Source organism: Panthera tigris, chromosome D2 (assembly GCF_018350195.1).
Source record: "Panthera tigris isolate Pti1 chromosome D2, P.tigris_Pti1_mat1.1, whole genome shotgun sequence".
Taxonomy (NCBI): Eukaryota; Metazoa; Chordata; class Mammalia; order Carnivora; family Felidae; genus Panthera; species Panthera tigris.
This window is the reverse complement of record NC_056670.1, coordinates 33850377-33870810: the sequence shown is the minus strand read 5'-3', so window position 1 is coordinate 33870810 and position 20434 is coordinate 33850377. Positions and strand designations below refer to the sequence as shown.

Here is a 20434-nt window from a genome sequence, read left to right as displayed (position 1 = left end):
AACATCTTCTTATTGGACATTTAAGTTGTCTCCAACTTTTCATTATTGTAAATAATCCTTTGAAAAATAGTCTTGTATTTTTATTTTTATAGACATAGAATTATTGTTTTAACACATTTTTACTTATGAGAGGGGCAAATGCTACTGTTTGCCTACCCAATAGACATTCTCTCCTTCATCCTTAGTTTGTAGAATCTCATAGTTTGGAGAGGTGTATTAGTTATCTATTGCTGTCTATAAACTACTCCGAAACAGGAGCACCTGGGTGGCTCAGTCAGTTAAGAGTCGGGCTTTGGCTCAAGTCATGATCTCATGGCTCATGAGTTCCAGCCCCATGTTGGGCTCTGTGCTGACAGCTGAGAGCCTGAAGCCTATTTCAGATTCGGTGTCTCCCTCTCTCTCTGCCCCTCCCCCAGTCATGCTCTGTCTTTCTCTCCTTCAAAAAGAAATAAACATTATAAATTACTCCAAAATAATCCTTTATTCTCTCTCATGTTTTCTATGGCTCAGGAATTTGGAAGTGGCTTGGCTGGGAAGTTCTAGCTTAGAGTCTCTCATAATGTTGCAGTCAGCTGGGGTCATCTCCAAGCTCCTTCAGTCACATATTTGATGCCTGGACTGGGAAGATTAGAAAAACTGGGGTCTTACATGGTAGAGCCTTTCAAAAATCCCTTTCTATTTCGAGGCACCTGGGTGGCTTAGTTGGTTAAGCATAGGATTCTTCATTTTGGCTCAGGTCATGATCTCATCATGAGATCAAGCCCCGCATCAAGCTCTGTGCTGGGTGTAGAGCCTGCTTAAGATTCTCTCTCTCTGCCTCCCTAGACCCATCTCCCACTCATGCTCTATCTTCTCTCTCAAAAAAAGAAGAAAGAAAGAAAGAAAGAAAGAAAGAAAGAAAGAAAGAAAGAAAGAAAGAAAGAAAAAAAAGAGGGGTGCCTGGGTGGCTCAGTCAGTTGAGCGTCCGACTTCCGACTTCGGCTCAGGTCATGATCTCACAGTTTGTGAGGTCGAGCCCTGCAACGGGCTCTGTGCTGACAGCTTAGAGCCTGGAGCCTGCTTCGAATTCTGTGTCTCCCTCTCTCTCTGCTCCTCCCCCGCTCGTGCTCTGTCTTTCTCTCTCCTTCAAAAATAAATTTAAGACAAAATTAAATTAAAAAAAGAAAGAAAGAAAGAAAGAAAGAAAAGAGAGAGAATCTCTTTCTATATCTATGTGGTCCCCTCACCATTATCTCTCAAACACGCTTACTTCAGGGTAGCCAGACTTCTTATATAGGACTCAGTACTTCAAAAAGCACATCTCTCAAGAGATCAAGAGCTAGGCAGAAGCTGTATCACCTTTTCTAACTTAGTCGTGCAAATCACAAATATCATCTCCCACCTGAATCATACATAGATAGGCCCACCCAGATTTCAGAAAGGGAACATGGACCTCATTTCTTCCTTGATGTAAAAGTATCAGTCACATTTAAGGAGACATTTGGAAAATCTAACCTGCCAGAAAAGCAAAAATGCTCAGAGAAGGTGGAACCCTACCCAAACCTAAGGGATGAACTATGCTTTGTCTAAACCAATTATGGTAATCCCACTCTTTATTGTTAGTATAAAAGACACTGCTAGCTGTCCACCTAAAATGTATTTATCCTTCCTCCTATCAGAACCCAGCTAAACATACTAAATTACCCAAGCTTTCCTGCAGCTAGGATAGCCAAGTGATAAATTCTGCCTTAATGAAACGAAGCTAAGAGATCTAGTAAAGCTTCCATTTTCCTAATGTAAGTCCTTGCCCCTTTCTGATACGCAAGAATATAGCTCCAGGGATAGTTCTTGACAGGCATGGGCCAATCAGTACTGTCTATCCACCTGCTCGTAGTGTTTGGTTCAGGAATAAGTATTTGACTCAATTTGGCCCAACATGAGAAAGAGTGACTCTCAGGTCTCAGGTGTAGGAGCTACCAAAGACATGCTTTCTTTTTCCTTCAAGGCATGATATGAAAGCAGGAAGCATCTGCAGTCATTTTTATTTCATTAGGAAAAAGTTTGGAGCTCTGGGGAACACCACAGGAGCTTGAATTTGAAGGCAACACCAAGAAGTGAGAGAGAGACAGAGAAATTTGTCTTCAGTGAAATTTTTATTTTGGACTCAATCCTCACCTAAAGCCAGACTGACCTCAGGATTTTTCATTTACCGAATATATTGGTCAGGGTTCTCTTGAGAAACAGAGCAAGTAGGAACCAAAGAGATTTATTATAAGGAATTGGCTCATGCCATTATAGAGGAAGACAAGTCCTAAGATCTGCAGGATGATTGGCAATCTGGAGACCCAGGAGAGGAATGTTTTAGTTCTAGTCTAAGTCTGAAGGCCTGAGAACCAGGAGGGTTGATGGTGTAATTCCTGTCAAAGGGTGACAGGCTCAAGGCCCAGAAAAAAAAAAAACCTGTTTCACTTTTAGTCCAAAGGCAGGAAACAAGCTAATGTCCCTGTTGGAATTAGTGAGGAAAGAAAGAATTCTCTCTTACTTGGGGGAGGGTCACTCTTTTTGCTTCATTCAGGCCTTCAATTGATTGGATGAGGCCCACTCACATTAGAGGGCAATCTGCTTTACTGAGTCTACCAATTTAAATGTTAGTTTCATCCAAGAACACTCTCACAGAAACACTCTGAATAACATTTGACCAAATATCCAGGCACCCCATGGCCCAGGCTAGTTGACACCAATTTAACCAGCACACTGAGCAAATTAATCCCTCTTGTGGTTTAAAACAGTTTGATTTGGGTTTTCTTTCACTTGCAACCAAAAAGGCTACATTGATATAGGGAATCTACTCTGTGCCAGACTGTGCCAAGTGCACCAAAACAGCAAGACAGACCTTCCAGTCTAGCAACATATGTAGGAAGACCACTGCTTTTTTTAAATTTCTTTAAGTAATCTTTATGCCAAAAGTGGGGCTCAAACTCACACAATCCTGAGATCAAGAGTCACACATTCCACCGACTAACCCAGCCAATTGCCTCCAAACCGTTGTGTTTTTTTGTAAAAATGGTATTAAAAGATAACATTCAGATGACCGCCAAGTTGGTTGACATCTTGACTACAACCTCATAAGAGGAGAGACCCTGAACCAGAACTACCTGGATAAGCTACTCCTAAGTCCTTGACCCACAGATATTTATCTGATATAGTAACCATTTTTGTTGTTTCACAGCATTAAGATTTCAGGTATTTTTTTACACAGGAATAGATGTGTACTAGGCCCCTTCCACAAACATATCCACTAATCTGACCTTTATCATCATCATAAGCTAGCTTTACCTGTTCTTGAAATTTATGTAATTGAATTCATACAGGATACACTCATTTGTTCCTGGCTTCTTCCACTCACTGTTATATCTGTGAGATTCACCATATGCTTACATCTAGAAATAGTCTGTTCTTTGTTATTGTTGTATAGTATTTTATTTCATAAATATACCAAAATATATCTTTTCTACTGTTGGTGGAAATTTAATTTTTTCCCACATTTTGACTATATAAATAAAACTTCTATGAACAATCATATATGTCTTTTGGTTGGACACATATATACTCATTTTTCTTGAAAGCCACTTGAAAAACTGTTTTAATGTTTATTTTTGAGAGAGAAAGAAAGCGCCAGCACATGCAAGTGAGGGAGGGGCAGAGAGAGAGGGGGGAACAGAGGATTGGAGCAAGCTCTGTGGTAACAGCCGAGAACCCCATGTGGGGCTCGAACTCAGGAACCATGAGATCATGACCTGAGTCAAAGTTGGATGCTTAACCCACTTAGCTACCCAGGTGCCCCGTGGAAGCCATTTTTAAAATGTAACATTTCTGGGATGCCTGGGTGGCTCAGTCGGTTAAGCATCCAAGAGCCCCATATTGGACTCTGTGCTGACAGCTCAGAGCCTGGAGCCTGCTTCAGATTGTGTGTCTCCCTCTCTCTCTGCCCCTCCCCCACTCACACTCTGTGTGTGTGTGTGTGTGTGTGTGTGTGTGTGTCTTTTTCAAAAATAAATAAATGTTTTAAAAAATTTTTTAAAGTAATATTTCTTGCTTCCAACTTTCCTATACTACTGCTTACTCTGATATTTTACTTATTAGCCTCTCCTGCTGTTCTTTTGAAAATGACTGAAAACTCAACCTTATCTTTTAAACATTTCCAAACAATCTTTATTTTTTTTTAAGTTTATTTATTTATTTTGAGAGAGAGAGAAAGAGCACACGTGTGCACACAAGCACAGGAGGGGCAGAAAGAGAGAATCCCAAGCAGGCTCCATGCTATCAGTGCAGAGCCCAACATGGGGCCTAAATCCATGAACCTTGAGATCATGACCTGAGCTGAAACCAAGAGTCAGATGTTCAATCAACTGAGCCATCCAGATGCCCCTCCAAACAACATTTAATTTGTAAATTTTAACTACTTATAATGGCAAAGGAATAATCAGAGGACATTGTTTTCTTAGCTGTGTGGAGAAAGGGTTCTTCCTATCTCCCTCATTCCCATGGGTTTTTGTAATCCATCAAAAAAGAACTTTCAGTCCTCCTAGATTCTTATGTACAGAGAACTTCTTTCAGCAATATTTTTGCAGATCCAAGAATTGCGCTGTGAGTAAAACTACTACATAACAAAATTGATGAATGGCTAATTTTTGCATATGCCAGCAATTCTCAAACTTTTTGGTCTCAGGATCTCCATATACTTTTTTCTTTTTTAGGATCTCTGTATATTTCTTTTTGTTGTTGTTGTTTATTTATTTTTGAGAGACAGAGAGAGATAGAGCACGAGCAGAGGAGGAGCAGAGAGAGAGGGAGACACAGAATCTGAGGCAGGCTTCAGGCTCCGAGCTGTCAGCACAGAGCCCGTCGCGGGGCTCAGACTCACCGACCACGAGATCATGACCTGAGCTAAAGTTGGATGCTTAACCGACTGAGCCTTCCAGGCATCTCTAGGACCTCTGTATATTTCTAAAAATTATTGAGGACCCCAAATATCTTTTGTTTATGTGATTATACTTATCAGTATTTACTGCTTTAAAGAAATTGATAAAACTTTTATATATTTATTAATTAATTTTTAAAAATAATGATAAACCCATCATGCATTAACATAAATAACATATTTTAATTGTTTTTATTTTAGAGAGACAGAGAGAGAGAGAGCTGCAAGCAGGGTAAAGGGACAGAGGGAGTGAAAGAACCCCAGGCAGGTTCCATACTCAGCATGGAGCCCAATGTGGGGCTTGATTCCATGACCCTAGGATCATGACCTGAGCCAAAATCAAGAGTCAGTCACTCAACCAACTAAGCCACCCAGGCACCCCAGAATAATATATTTTTATGAAAAATAATGTGGACCTCCTGAAAGTATCTCAGACACTCAAAGCAGTCCCTGGACTATGCTACGAGAACCACTGGTCTGTGCTGATGCATTCTTTGCCCCTATCATATCACTTTGTATAAACCATCTTTTATTTTGACTTCTCAGCATCACATTCATCTTTATTTGGTGACAAAACCCTTATTTCCTAAAGAGAACCTATTCAAGATGGTTGAGATGAAGTTGACCACACCCCTTTCTCACCCAGTGATATGCATGTGATGCATGATTGCCTAGAGCTTCTTGGGAACTCTCATGCTGAGCTATTAGAAAATTATTTCTCTCCCTCTCTCTCTCTCTCTCTCTCCCTGTCTCTCTCTTTCTGTCACTCACTCCCTGTCTTCCCTCTCTACCTCCAGGTTGCAAATCATGTTTTAGGAAAGCCTAAAAACAACTTTCTTCCCCATTAAGTGGAGGCAGCCTTCTAAGAAATGAAAAGCCCCAATCCCTGATGACATCATTTGAATTATTGGAGCAAGCCAGGACTGAAAAAATCTCTCCTCCCTCTTCTCAGTTGTGTTAGCCAGTTTGCTAAAGTTCGGTCTTTGTCCCTGACAAGTGAAGGAACACTGCTTAATACACATTGATAACATTTATGCATCAATCACAGCCTTCAACATTTAAATATAACATGAGAATTTCAGACATTGTGGTAGGACAACAGGCAAAACATTTAGATGGTATGGAGTCTTCCAGATATTTATTTCTAAAATGTGGGTACACCTCAGAATCAACTAAGGGAGCTTTTTCAAAATACAAACTTCTAGACCCTGCCCAAAATACTCTGACTCAGTTGATGGAGCCAAAGAATATGTATTATTAGTAAGGTCCCTTGGTGATTCTGACACAATCAGTACAAGATCTGGCATTTGATAAACACTAATCTAGAAAACTATCGATTCCATCTGTAAGAACAATATACAGTATGGATTTCTATGCTTCTATAAATAAAACTTCTTTGGCTAGTACAGGAATGCCATGATTTTCAGAAATTCACTTAAGAGAAATCCTGGAATTTATAAATTAGGTAAAATATTCACACAAAGCATGGCACCCATGCACTTCCCATCCCCTTTCAGCTAAGACCATTTAAGAGTTCTTTGCTATCTTCTTCAAATTTCTATCTTATCCACATCTTTACCAACTAAGCTGTTAACTGTATGTATTAACATACACACATAATATATAACACTGTACAGTATTTGGCAATTCAGCATTTTGCCAATCAATAACAGACATCATTCAAACGTGCAAAAAGCCACTAATAAGGACAGCAGCTTGAACACCATTAGGCTGGGCACCAAAGCAAAATCTAGAAAACTCAGGCAGAAGTTTCTAATTATTTGATCATTATCAAACTTTAGCTGATCTAAAATGGTAGGGAAGACTTTGAGAGAAAATCTTCAAGTCCCCACCCTCAGAAATGTTTGGAAATGGTATTTGCAAATAAGGATTTTGTATATGATAATTATGAAAGTTTTGTGTTGTATTCCTTCAATAAAATGTATTGCTTTTTTCACACAAAGAGGTATTATCTTACTAAATTTATTTCTAGGTATTCGTAGTTTGTTGATAACTGGAACAGCTTTTGAAATTACCCTTTCTAGGAAATTATTTATAATTTAAAGAAAGGCTATTTTTAAATTTACCATAAGATAAATTCTCTTATTGGCTGTGAATAAGATGTATTTTTGATAGTCTCTTGGGTTTTCCTGTTATGTAATCATATCATCTGAAAAATCAAATTCATGTTGCCACTTTATTTGCAATATTTATTCCTGTATATCTTATTTTCTTATCTTTTTAAAAATTTTATGTTTTTTTAAATTTACATCCGAATTAGTTAGCATATAGTGCAACAATGATTTCAGGAGTATATTCCTTAACGCCCCTTACCCATTTAGCCCATCCCCCCTTCCACACCCCCTCCAGTAACCCTCTGTTTGTTTTCCATATTTATGAGTCTCTTATGTTTTGTCCCCGTCCTTGTTTTTATATGATTTTTGCTTCCCTTCCCTTATGTTCATCTGTTTTGTCTCTTAAATTCCTCATATGAGTGAAGTCATATGCTATTTGTCTATCTCTGACTGGCTAATTTCACTTAGCATAATACCCTCTAGTTCTATCCACATAGGTGCAAATGGCAAGATTTCATTCTTTTTGATTGCCAAGTAATACTTCATTGTATATATACACACCACATCTTCTTTATCCATTCATCCATCGATGGACATTTGGGCTCTTTCCATACTTTGGCTATTGTTGATAGTGCTGCCATAAACATGGGGGTGAAAGTGTCCCTTCGAAACAGCACGCCTGTATCCCTTGGATAAATACCTAGTAGTGCAATTGCTGGGTCGTAAGGTAGTTCTATTTTTAGTTTTTTGAGGAACCTCCATACTGTTTTCCAGAGTGGCTGCACCAGCTTGCATTTCCATCTTATTTTCTTATCTTATTGCATTAGCTACAACCTTCAATATATCAATTTAGTGATGTTGATAGTCATCTCTTTTTTAATGATAATTACCTTAGTATGTCACCACTTAATATCATTTTACTCTTTGTTTGATATACAGTAAAGATTATATTTTAGTCAGAATATAAATTAGTCACCTGAATGATTTCAATGAGGCATGTATCCATTAAGAATGCTTTTAGCTACAAATAATAGAACACTAAGACTGGCATAAACAAATAGGAAGTTAACTTCCAAGTTTCACCAAGACAGAGTAACAGGGACCAGATTTACCCTCTTACCTAAAAACTAAAGAAAAACCACACAAAACATTTGAAACAATCATTTTCAAACATTAGCCAATAGACAGTGCATGGTAGTAACACCTGAAAGAAGAGAAACAAGCAGTGGGAGCTTTACAATTGCTCTGGCTCATTGCCAGGGAGGAGGAACCCAGAATCCATAGTGTCCCAGAGTTGGAAAAGTTTTGCTAGGAGTACAGGCAGGTCGGTGTGAATCAAAACTTGAACAGGGATGCCTGGGTGGCTCAGTCGGTTAAGTGGCTGACTCCTCATTTCGTCTCAGGTCATGATCTCATGGTCGTGAATTCAAGCCCTGTGCCCAGCTCTACGCTGACAGTGTGAATCCTGCTTGTGATTCTCTCTCTCTAATCTCTCTACCCCCCCCCCACTTGTGCTCTCTCCCTCTCTCAAAATAAATAAACTTTAAAAATATTTTTAAAAGACTTGAACAAAAAAGCCATGTTTTGCATAGATAGTAGAGTATCTGACACAATCCAAGGATAAGATGTGCAGCCCAGCCTCATAAGACACAGAACAAAAGGGATCCAGGAGTAGTCAAGTACAATAGCAGGTATCTTCTCTGTGCCTTCTTCTGGAGTCCCTTGTTCTCCTGGGCATCTGCTTCATTCTCCACCCTCTGTAGTCTGAATTACTTTACTTTTTCATCCATAGTCTGGAAAATAACTGTCCAAACTCTCTTTGTTGTCTCTCCATTTGTCTCACAAGCATTTTCCCTAATAAATTTGTTGCACATTTAATAGCATCTTGATTTGCTTTTCAATGGACCTGAACTAACAGATCAGTATCAATATATTCTGGTTTATTCAGTCTTAAAAATTATAATGTGAAGGGCAATAATAGCCCAGAGCTATCATTGTGTACAGTCATTCCTCCAGCGTGAGGTGAAGTTCATGTCTGTGGTCTCTCCTGCAGTCCTCAGCGTTCCTTCCTAAAAAACAAACAAACAAATAAAAAGTTTTACACTACTACCCAAGAATGAGTAACAATTATAGGCATAGGACAGCCTAGATTCATGGAAGAAAGAACAGTTTCCCCTTCAAGGACACTAAAGATACACCCAATTTACATGATCAAACACATAACTTCCTGATTGAAAACCACTACATTTTATTCAATATTCTCCTAAGAACAAAGGGTGGATACTGTGTACTTGTTTGCATAATTTTAAATCAGTCACGGCTTTTCCAGAACAGAGGGGGGGCCAACTTTCAATATGTATCCAAATCTTCACTTGTTAGCAAGAAGGAACTGCTTATAATTTTTAAGTAACAGTTTTTATTTGGCTTAAAAAAAAAAAGCTCAAGATCCAGTTTCTACCAAGGCAAGCCACTGCATATATTTTATCTCATTTATCCTAAACAGAATAATGTCTTTCATTTATCTATCTCCATTTTAAGAAGAGGAAACTGCATTTCAGAGAAATTAAGAAATTTACCAACGGTTGCTTCACTGACTCTTATAGACAGAAATTAAACCAAGTTCCTTCTGGTTCACAATCTAGTATCTTTTGTTGCTTTTTGAGATGCCACTGAAAATCTAGTTTGCCAAAATCTTTGCTAATGATAATATATGGATCTTTAAGCAAACCTGCTTGTCCTTTGTGTTATTTAAAAACGTGAATGGTCTGTGTACTGCTTGGTCAAAAGTTAAATATACATAAATGTCTGCTATATGTTGCTCAAGTTTCTGACATAGAAAAAAAAAAAAAAGGACTTTTCTTTTCTCTTCCTCTTTCCCTTCATTAGGGCTGAGCTTTCCACTGGTACCCAGTAAAGGATGGAAGTTGGCATGTCCAGGGTTAGACAAATAAATAAATACAGATTTCTCACTATCAGAGAAAGGAGTTACAACTATGGAAGTTAGGAAGTCCAGAATATATCCTGGAGTGCTGCAAAGGAACTGGAGATATCAGTCTTATGGCCTGATTAGATAGACAAATATAAGCGTGTGTGTGTGTGTGTGTGTGTGTGTGTGTGTGTGTTCTAGCTCTGTTCACTAAGAGGGTCTAGAAGCAATGGCATTCTGATAACAATGAACCGATTTAGATCTTTTTTTTTCTAGATAACATTATCTGCTAAAAAGAACCAGGTCTCCTTGCCACAATATGACTCTAGGACTAGAGCAAGGAAAATATAAGATGTATGTATTTGGAACATTTTATGACACCAGAAGGTTAAAAACAAATGCTTGAAAAATTATGGGGGCATGTGTATAATACACAGTAACCAGCTTGAGGTGGCTTCCGCTGGTAAGTCTGGGACAAATTGAGTATCAAAATAAATAATAATAACAGATTGTAACCCTGTGAGTAAAAGACAAATCCTAAGTCCATACTGACATTAATTAATTGATTAATTAATTGGAGAGAAAGGAAAGCTCTATCCTACCTAATCTAGAATGAATGACAAGATTAGAAAACTCCCATTTCATAATCATCAGAATAATAATTTATTCAAGCTAGAATCATTAACTGATGGTAAACTGGTAAAAATTTGCTAAGAAACAAGATAGTCAAATGATCTCAAAGAGTCTTGCTACAAAATAATAATTTATTATGTTATAATAGAGAACTTGGCAGACATAATCTTAACTAAGTAATAAAAGTTGACATTATCATTAATGGAACAAATTGACATCATGTGCCTCCTCGTATGATTCCTGGAGACTAGCACAGCATCACTTCTGTAAGATTCCTGCCAAAATGCATAAATTATAAAGAAACATTAGACAACTCCCCATAATTGAGAAACATTCTCAAAAGCAATTGGTTTGGGCTCTCCAAAACTATCAAGATCATGAAAGATCATTAAACATTGAGAAACTGTTCCAGACTGAAGAAGACTAAAGAGACACAACTAAACGCAATATATGATTGTAAACTGAATCCTGAACCTAAAAGGGACATTATTGAGACCATAAGATTTGAGTAGGGTATATAGATTGGATATTATTGGATCAACATTAATTTCCTGATTTTGATTGTTATACTGAATCCTTGCACTCAAGAAATACAAATTAGAATATTAAAGGTAATGGGGCATTGTGTCTACAACTTACTCTCAAATAATTGAGAAATAAGTAGAGGATCAAGATGGAAGGTATACGGAAGCTCTGTGTACTACTTTGCAACTTTTTTTGTAGATTTGAAATTATTGCCAAATAAAGTTTTAAAAATTAAAAACAAAGGGCACCTGGGTGGCTCAGTTGGTTAAGCGTCTGACTCTTGATTTCAGCTCAGGTCATGACCTGAAGGTTCATGAGTTCAAGCCCCACATCAGGCTCTGTGGTGATGGTGCAGAGTCTGCTTGGGATTCTCTCTCTCTCTCTCTCTCTCTGCCCCTCCCTGCTCTCTCTCTCTCTCTCTCAAAATAAATAGATAAACTTAAAAAAATTAAAAATGAAAAACAATAGGGACACCTGGGTGACTCAGTTGGTTAAGCACCCAACTCTTGATTTCGGCTCGGGTCATGACCTCAAGGTTCGTGAGTTCAGGCCCCACATCAGGCTCCGTGGTGACAGTGCAGAGCCTGCTTGGGATTCTCTCTCTCTCTCTCTCTCTGCCCCCCCCCCCACTTGCACGCATGCTTCGAAAGAAAGAAAGAAAGAAAGAAAGAAAGAAAGAAAGAAAGAAAAACAGACAATGGCATTTTCTTCCCCCAAATAACTCTAAGAATAGCAAAGCCCATCAACACCTCCAAAAGATTGGAGGAATAGAAAACAAAATGTTTCATTTCAATTATTTATGGCTGCATAATAAAACCACTCCAAAATTCAGTGGCTTTATTGTATTATCTGTCATGATTCTGTGGATTGATTGGCCTCAGTTGGGAGTTCTGCTCCTTGTGATGGCAGATGAAGCTGCAGTCATTTGGGTGTCCCCTAGGCTGAACATCCAAGATGGCACACTCACATGTTTGGAACTTTGCTGAGGTTGGTTAGAAGAGGGAGAGGGCTGAAATAGGCCACTGAGATGGCTGGGGCCTCTTTGCCCATGCAGTCTCAGGGTCTCTCCCTTTCTACCTGGTCTCTAAGTCACTTCTCCATATGATCTCTGTGGGATGACCTGATCAGAGGCCGGTGAAAGAATTCCCCCAATGCAGAACAAAAGAGAGAGAAGTTTATTGACTATACCACAAGGGAGCAATGGGCAGGACAGCAAAGGAGAGATGCCTGCCAGGAGGCAGCAGGTGGGGGGTGGGGAAGCTGTATTTAAGGGGGAAGGTGAGAAGGTATGGGAATTTTCCTTTTTTGGAACCTATGTCCAGGTATAAGTAACTCATTGGTCAGCTAGGCCTTATGGATATTGTGAGGTGGGTGGCCTAATGGGCCTGTTTGTATTCAATAGGGAGTCTCTGTGGGCCCTTCTACCATACTCAGGTTTCCATTGTTCAAGTTAGTTGACTAAAAGTGGCAAGCGCCCTTCAGATACATGCTTTTATATGGACATGAGTATTCATTTCTCTTGGGTTGATATCTGGTCCATGAATATTTAAATATATTTTATAATATATTAATTCTATATATTTATTAATTTTGTATAATTAATTATATTTAATTACATTTCTACATTTAATTAATTTTATGTATTCTATAATATATCTGATTCATTGATATTTTTATGAGAAAGCTAAAGGTTATTTTCCAGTTATTAAACTTTATCTTTCTAATCCCCAGTTAACAGTAAATAATAGTTAATTTGGAAGAAGATGATTAGAGAAGTTGATGGGACCTTTACTTTAAGGGTAAAGGAATTTGCAATCCCTGTCAAAATATCACCAGCATTCTTCAGAGAGCTAGAACAAACAATCCTAAAATTTGTATGGAACCCCAAAAGACCCCCAAATAGTCAAAGAAATCTTGAAAAAGAAAACCAAATATGGAAGCATCACAATTCTGGACTTCAAGATGTATTACAAAGCTGTAATCATCTAGACAGTATGGTACTGGCACAAAAACAGACACATAGATCAATGGAACAGAATAGAAAACCCTGAAATGGACCTACAAACATAATGGCCAACTAATCTTTGACAAAGCAGGAAAGAATATCCAATGAAACAAAGACAGTCTCTTCAGCAAATGCTGTTGGGAAAACTGGACAGAGACATGCAGAAAAATGAACCTGGACCACTTTCTCACACCATGCACAAAAATAAACTCAAAATGGGGCGCCTGGGTGGCTCAGTGGGTTAAGCGGCCAACTTCAGCTCAGGTCATGATCTCTCGGTCCATGAGTTTGAGCCCCGCGTTGGGCTCTGTGCTGACAGCTCAGAGCCTGGAGCCTGTTTCAGATTCTGTGTCTCCCTCTCTCTGATCCTCCCCTGTTCATGCTCTGTCTCTCCCTGTCTCAAAAATAAATAAAACGTTTAAAAAAAATTTTTTTAAATAAAAAAAAAACTCAAAATGGATGAAAGACCTAAACATAAGACAGGAAGCCATCAAAATCCTCAAGGAGAAAGCAGACAAAAACCTCTTTGACCTCGGCCTAAGTAACTTCTTACTCAACACATCCCTGGAGGCAAGGGAAATAAAAGCAAAAATGAACTATTGGGACCTCAACAAAATAAAAATCTTCTGCAGAGTGAAGGAAACAATCAGTAAAACTAAAAGCCAACTGACGGAATGGGAGAAGATATTTGCAAACAACATATCAGATAAAGGGTTAGTATCCAAAATCTATGAGGGACTTAGCAAACACAACACCCAAAAAACAATCCAGTGAAGAAATGGGCAAAAGACATGAATAGACACCTCTCCAAAGAAGACATCCAGATGGCCAACCAACACATGAAAAAATGCTCAACATCACTCATTATCAGGGAAATACAAATCAAAACCACAATGAGATACCACCTCACACATGTCAGAATGGCTAACATTAACAACTAAGGCAACAACAGATGTTGGTGAGGATGCGGAAAAAGAGGAACCCTTTTGTGCTGCTTGTGGGAATGCAAACTGGTGCAGCCACTCTGGAAAACAGTATGGAGGTTCCTCAAAAAACTAAAAATAGAACTACCTTACGACCCAGCAATTGCACTACTAGGTATTTATACAAGGGATACAGGTGTGCTGTTTCGAAGGGACACATGCACCCCCATGTTTATGGCAGCACTATCCACAATAGCCAAAGTATGGAAAGAGCCCAAATATCCACCAATGGATGAATGGATAAAGAAGATGTGGTGTGTATATACAATGGAGTATTACTCAGCAATCAAAAAGAATGAAATCTTGCCATTTGCAACTACGTGGATGGAACTGGAGGGTGTTATACTAAGTGAAATTAATGAGTCAGAGAAAGACAAAAATCATATGACTTCACTCATATGAGGACTTTAAGAGACGAAACAGATGAACATAAGGGAAGGGAAGCAAAAATAATACAAAACAAGAAGGGGGACAAAATATGAGACTCAAACATGGAGAATAAACTGAGGGTTGCTGGAGGGGTTGTGGGAGGGGAGATGGGCTAAATGGGTAAGGGACATTAAGGAATCTACTCCTGAAATCATTGTTGCACTATATGCTAACTAACTTGGATGTAAATTAATTAAATAAATAAATACGAAAATAAGTAAATAAATAAATATTAACTTAAATTTAAAAAATAAAAAAAAACTATTTTAGAAATAAAAAAAGGGTAAATGAATTTGATTTTTCTGTTTGTTTTTGAGAGAGAGAGAGCGAGCAAGAGAGAGCACTTGTGTGCACCAGTGGGGGAGAGTGGCAGAGGGAAAAGGAAAATCTTCAACAAGCTCCACACTGAGCATGTAACACATGATCCCACAATCCTGGGATCATGACCTGAGCCCAAATCAAGTCAGATGCTCGGGGCACCTAGGTGGCTCAGTCGGTTGGGAGTCCTACTTTAGCTCGGTCATGATCTCGCAGTCTGTGAGTTCGAGCCCCGTGTCGGGCTCTGCACTGACAGCTCAGAGCCTGGAGCCTGTTTCAGATTCTGTATCTCCCTCTCTCTCTGACCCTCCTCCGTTCATGCTCTGTCTCTCTCTGTCTCAAAAATAAATAAACGTTAAGGAAAAAAAAAAAAGAGTCAGATGCTCAACCAACTGAGCCACCCATTTAAGAGCTTAGATGTTGAAACGTAACTGCGTTGTTTAAAATCCTGATTCTACCATTCACAAGATGTATGACCTTAGGCAAGTTACTTAACTTCTGTGAGCTTCAGTTTTTTTATCTGCAAAGTGGAGGAAAATATAATAATAACTATCTTATTAGATGATTGTGATGATTAAATCAGATGCCTCCAAACCTAACGCTAGGCACTTTGTAAATATGTATTAATTGTTAGTAATTATTAATAATAATTTATATACTGCTGCATTATTACCTTTAAAATTTATTTATTTATTTATTTTGAGACAGAGAGAGAGAGAGAGAGAGAGAGTTCACCCGTGTGCTTGTGTGTGTGTATGTGCACGAGTGTGTGGGCAAGCAACAGAGGGGCAGAGAGAGGGAGGGAGAATCCCAAGCAGGTTCTGTGCTGTGGCATCAGACACAGGGCTCCAACCCACCAACCAATAAGTCATGACCTGAGCTGAAACCAAAAGTGGGATGCTTAACCAACTGAGCCACCCAGGCAACACTGCATAGTTACATTTTTATAGTGAAAATTCATTGCTTTTGAAATTTTTTATTTATTTATTTTTAACTTCTTAAAATATTTATTTATTTTTGAGAGAGAGAGACAGCATGAAGGAACGGGGGAGGGGCAGAGAGAGAAGGAGACCCAGAATCCGAAGCAGGCTCTAGGCTCTGAGCTGTCAGCGCAAAGCCCAACGTGGGGCTCAAATTCACGAACCGTGAGATCATGACCTGAGCTGAAGTCAGACACTTAACCAACAGAACAACCCAGGCACCCCATTTTTGAAATTGTAAAAACAATTTTTAAATGTGTGAAGTCAACCTTAATTTTGAGCGTTTACTAATACAAATGCATTCTTAAATTATCAAGTCATGCGTTAAGCTGCAAAATAGGAATTTTGCCCTGCTTTCTTGGTGTTTCAGAGGAAACGGAGACTGCTCACTTAAGGTCTGAATTGTGCTTTAGTTATTCTTTTCCATTCTATAAATCAAGGAGGGGCACTTTCCCGGGCACAAAAATTCATGAAGTTGTGGTACCTTTTTTACCAAAATTGTTCCTAAAACAACTACTAATGACATTGAATTTCCTAATCTACAAGGAGTTCCTTAGTATTCTATTGGTCATTCGGATCTTTGAAGCAAAGCAATTCCAACTAAATTTCATGTTGACCCCTAAGGCTTTTTGTTTTAGAGTGAAAGAACTCTGTTAATAATCTAGCATCTTTTCCAAGATCCTGTCTCATCTCCCTTTGGTAGATTGGAGCATTCCATTTTAATTCATTGCCTGTGGAATTAGTAATTACATGATTTCTCTTGTGACTCCAATCTTAAATAATGATATCCCTTTAATAAGCTTTGTTCTATTTATAGGCCTTAAAGAGAAATTTGATTTTTAAGAGAAAACAGCAGCAATACTACAAATAACTGTTAAAATGTATTCTAGAAGCCATTTTCTGTCCTGTTTTTTATTGCTTTATTTGTGTTTCTGGTCAGAAGAACTGGAATGCAGAATGAGGAGCTTATGAGGTTCTCACCTGGCTCCTCCCACCCATGCTTGGATTCAAACAAGTGGCCACTCACTAGCATATCCAAATGGATACCAGAGCCATTTTCCAGACCTCAGGAGTCCTATAGCCTTTCACCAGCCAAGCTGTAAGTACCTACAAGATAACAAGTACTTTTCTCAAGGCTATCTTTCTGTGTGTGTGTGTGTGTGTGTGTGTGTGTGTAACAGCTTTATTGAGGTATAGTTTATATACTACACAATTTACCCATTTAAAGTGTAAAACTTATTGGTTTGTTTTGGGTTTTTTGAGTGTGTGTGTGTGTGTGTGCATAAGCTGGGGAGGGGCTTGTGAGAGGGAAAGGAACAGAGAGAATCTTAAGCAGACTCCACACCCAGTGCAGAGCCCAACGTGGGGCTTGATCTCATGACCCTGAGATCATGACCTGACCCGAAATCAAGAGTCAATGCTTAACCAACTGAGCCACCCAGCGCCCCTCATTGATTTTTAATATATTCACAGAGTTGTGCAATTATCACCAAAATGAATTTTGGAACATTTTCATCACCCCAAATATAAACCCCATGCCCAGTAACAAAACTCCCCTTTCCACATAGTGACAACAAAGCTCACCAAAAAAAGTATTTAAATTTATTCTACTAAAGCAAAAAGGACAGATTAAAAGGAAAGCTCAAACTGTGCATAGTGTTCTAATTTTTAAATTCTATAATTGTGTTTTGTCCTATCTCAAATTGTGCAAAGAATATTTTTAAGGACTCCTATTTTTTAATTTGGGAAATTTATATTTTATAACAAAAAGGATTGAAATTGAGAAGATATAGAATTTTCCAGCATCTAAAATCGTGAAAATTGGGGTGCCTGGGTGGCTCAGTCGGTTAGGCATCTACTTCAGCTCAGGTCATGATCTCGTGGTTCATGAGTTCAAGCCCCGCGTTGGGCTCTGTGTTGACAGCTCAGAGCCTGGAGCCTGCTTTGGATTCTCTGTCTTCCTCTCTCTCTACCGCTCTGCTTCCCCTGCTAATGCTCTGTCTCTAGGTCTCTCTCAAAAATAAATAAACATTAAAACTGTTAAAATAATTAAAAGAATCACAGAAACAAAACAAACAAACAAACATTCCCCTATTCACCCCAGCCCTAGGCAACTACTAATCTACTTTCTGTCACCTTGAATTTGCCTATTCTGGAAATTTCACATAAATGGCAGCATATAACATGTGGCCTTTTGTGTCAGACTTTTTCATTTATCATAATGTTTTCAAAGTTCATGTTGCAGTGTGTATCAGTACTTCCTTTCTTTTAATGGCTGAATAATACTCCATTGTATGGATGTGCCACGTTTTCTTTATCCATTCATTAATTAATGAGCATTTGAGTTGTTTCTACTTCTTAGCTATCATGAATAATGTTGCTATGCACATTCATGTGCAAGTTTTAGTGTAAACATATGTCTTCATTTCTCTTGGGTATATGCGTTAGAGTGGAATTACTGGTCCATGTGTTTAACCTTTTGAGAAACTGCCAGATTTACATCAAGGCTCTCTTAAGATCTACTTGGTCTTGGGTTAATTGTTGTTCCATTTGGGTATGGTCCTGGAAACAGGCCCTTGCTGTTCAGATAAGAAACTTCTGTCAAAGACTTTCACTACATTATGATCTGAACTTAACAATCTAAAAAAGTATGTGCTTTTCAACATTTTTGAAAATACGATGATTAGCATTCTTCTCTCTAGGGAAAAAAAAAAGATCCTGTTTATCAAGTTTCCAGAACCATATAGACTCTTAAGGAGCACTTGACTCTTCTCACCCTAAAAGGCTGAGTAGACTTTAGGGGCACGTGGAGCAAGGCATAGTTGCATAAATTAAGGAGCATTACAAAAGAAAATATGTCTTCATTATTGCAAGGAAATTCTTCATTTCGCTTACAACAACATATCTTGTTTCGGAAGTCAGAAATTCATATGGGCTAATAAATTTTTTATTGTAGTCACTCACACCTTAGCACAAATTACTTTAATAATCACACTTTCCTCTTAACCCCTGGTTAAGTACAGACTAAGATGTTCTGGTAGTAGAGGAGGTACTCTAAAAAAGGTAGAAAACAAGTAATTTTAGAGCCTAAAAAGGGGAATTGGGACACACTACATATATTACATTTAGTAGGTTATTTACTGCTCATAAAAATGCCATGAGATAAGTACTATCATTTTCCTTTAAAAATTTTTAATGTTTATTTACTTTTGAGAGAGAGAGAGAGTAAGAGCATGAGTGGGAGAAGGGCAGAGAGAGAGGGAGACACAAAATCCCAAACAGGCTCCAGACTCCAAGCCATCAGCACAGAGACCGACACGGGGCTCGAACTCAGGAACCAGGAGATCATGACCTGAGCCGAAGTCAGACGGTTAACCGACTGAGCTACCCAGTTGCCCCCATTTTTACTTTAAAAGAAAGGAAAAGGGCTAAAAAAAAAAAAAAGTTAAGTAAGTTACTGAAAATCACACAAATTATATGTGAGAACTTTAACTCATATCTATCTGATTCCAAAAAACCAGAGCATCCACTCTCTGTCCTGAAGAGAGAACAAATACTTGCAGAACTCTGGGGCTGGGAAGTAGGGAATGTGGAGAGTAGAGGTGTGCCGAAACCAAACTTTGCCTTCTCTACAAATTTTTTTCACGTCCCTGGTTGCCACAACCACCTGCTGGCAGCAGCACCCCCTGACCCCCAATGGTGCAAAAATGCTAATGAGTCCTTAAATGCTTCGTCTTCCTGGCTTAGAGGACCTACTGTATCTGACTAAGTTAGGATGGTAACAACTGCTGCTGCCTGAGCCACACACTCCAGCAAAACTTCCTTATTTGGAAAAGTCCTTTCCATCCTATCTGGGCAGAAAGAATACAATCTCACATTTAAAAAAAAAACAAAATGCTTTGACCTACATCAGAAGGGGCACTTGAAAACACTAAAACACAGAGAAATGACAAAAAGATCAAGTATATTTCTAAATACTTTGCTCAAGTGGAAGGTGGGGGAATGTGGATGGGGTGGGGAATGCTTCATCAGATAGTTAAAAGAAAGAACATTCACAAAACCCTTTTGCTTTAACCCCAGAAGCTCTTCTAGTTAGCAATAAGCTTTGTATCTCAGTTATATGAAATTTAGCACACTTTTTACTGGAATGAAGAAAAAATACATTTTGAAACTGCTGTTGAAGCCAGGAGGGAGCTGAATGGCAGGAGACTATAGTTTCTCAGATGGGGTTTAGCATTGCTTCTCTCCTACGCAGAGGTTATATTTGAAAAGGTGGGACTAAGTGGATATTTTCAGGATGGGCCAATGAGGTCGGCCTGAGTGTTAGCTCTTGCTGTTCCTGGAGCAGCTTGGTAGAAAGATGAAAAGAGGAGACTAAAGTCTCAACCCTGCTGCTGGGTGAACTTGGGCAAATTACTTAACCTCTCTGGGTGGACCTCATTTTGCTCTTCTTTGAAGAGAAGTTGGACTAAATGACCTCCAATAACCTTTCCAGAATTGACTTTCTGTTTTGTGATTTCCATGATTGTGGAAAGGGCTTGTCTAGGCTAAAGCGTGCAACAGAAACCATGGGTTTCCAATGACCTCTAGACACACCCCT

At 38.7% G+C, this 20434-nt stretch overlaps 1 long non-coding RNA gene across 1 annotated transcript in view; it reads left to right on the top strand.

Moving 5' to 3' along the window:
* The window catches only part of LOC122232035, a 75616-nt gene that overhangs the window by 51389 nt on the left and 3793 nt on the right, over positions 1–20434 (top strand). Inside the window, exons 3-4 of the long non-coding RNA XR_006209356.1 lie at positions 10238–10424; positions 16775–16933. This is a non-coding gene — a long non-coding RNA (uncharacterized LOC122232035). The remainder of the gene's footprint in view (positions 1–10237; positions 10425–16774; positions 16934–20434) is intronic.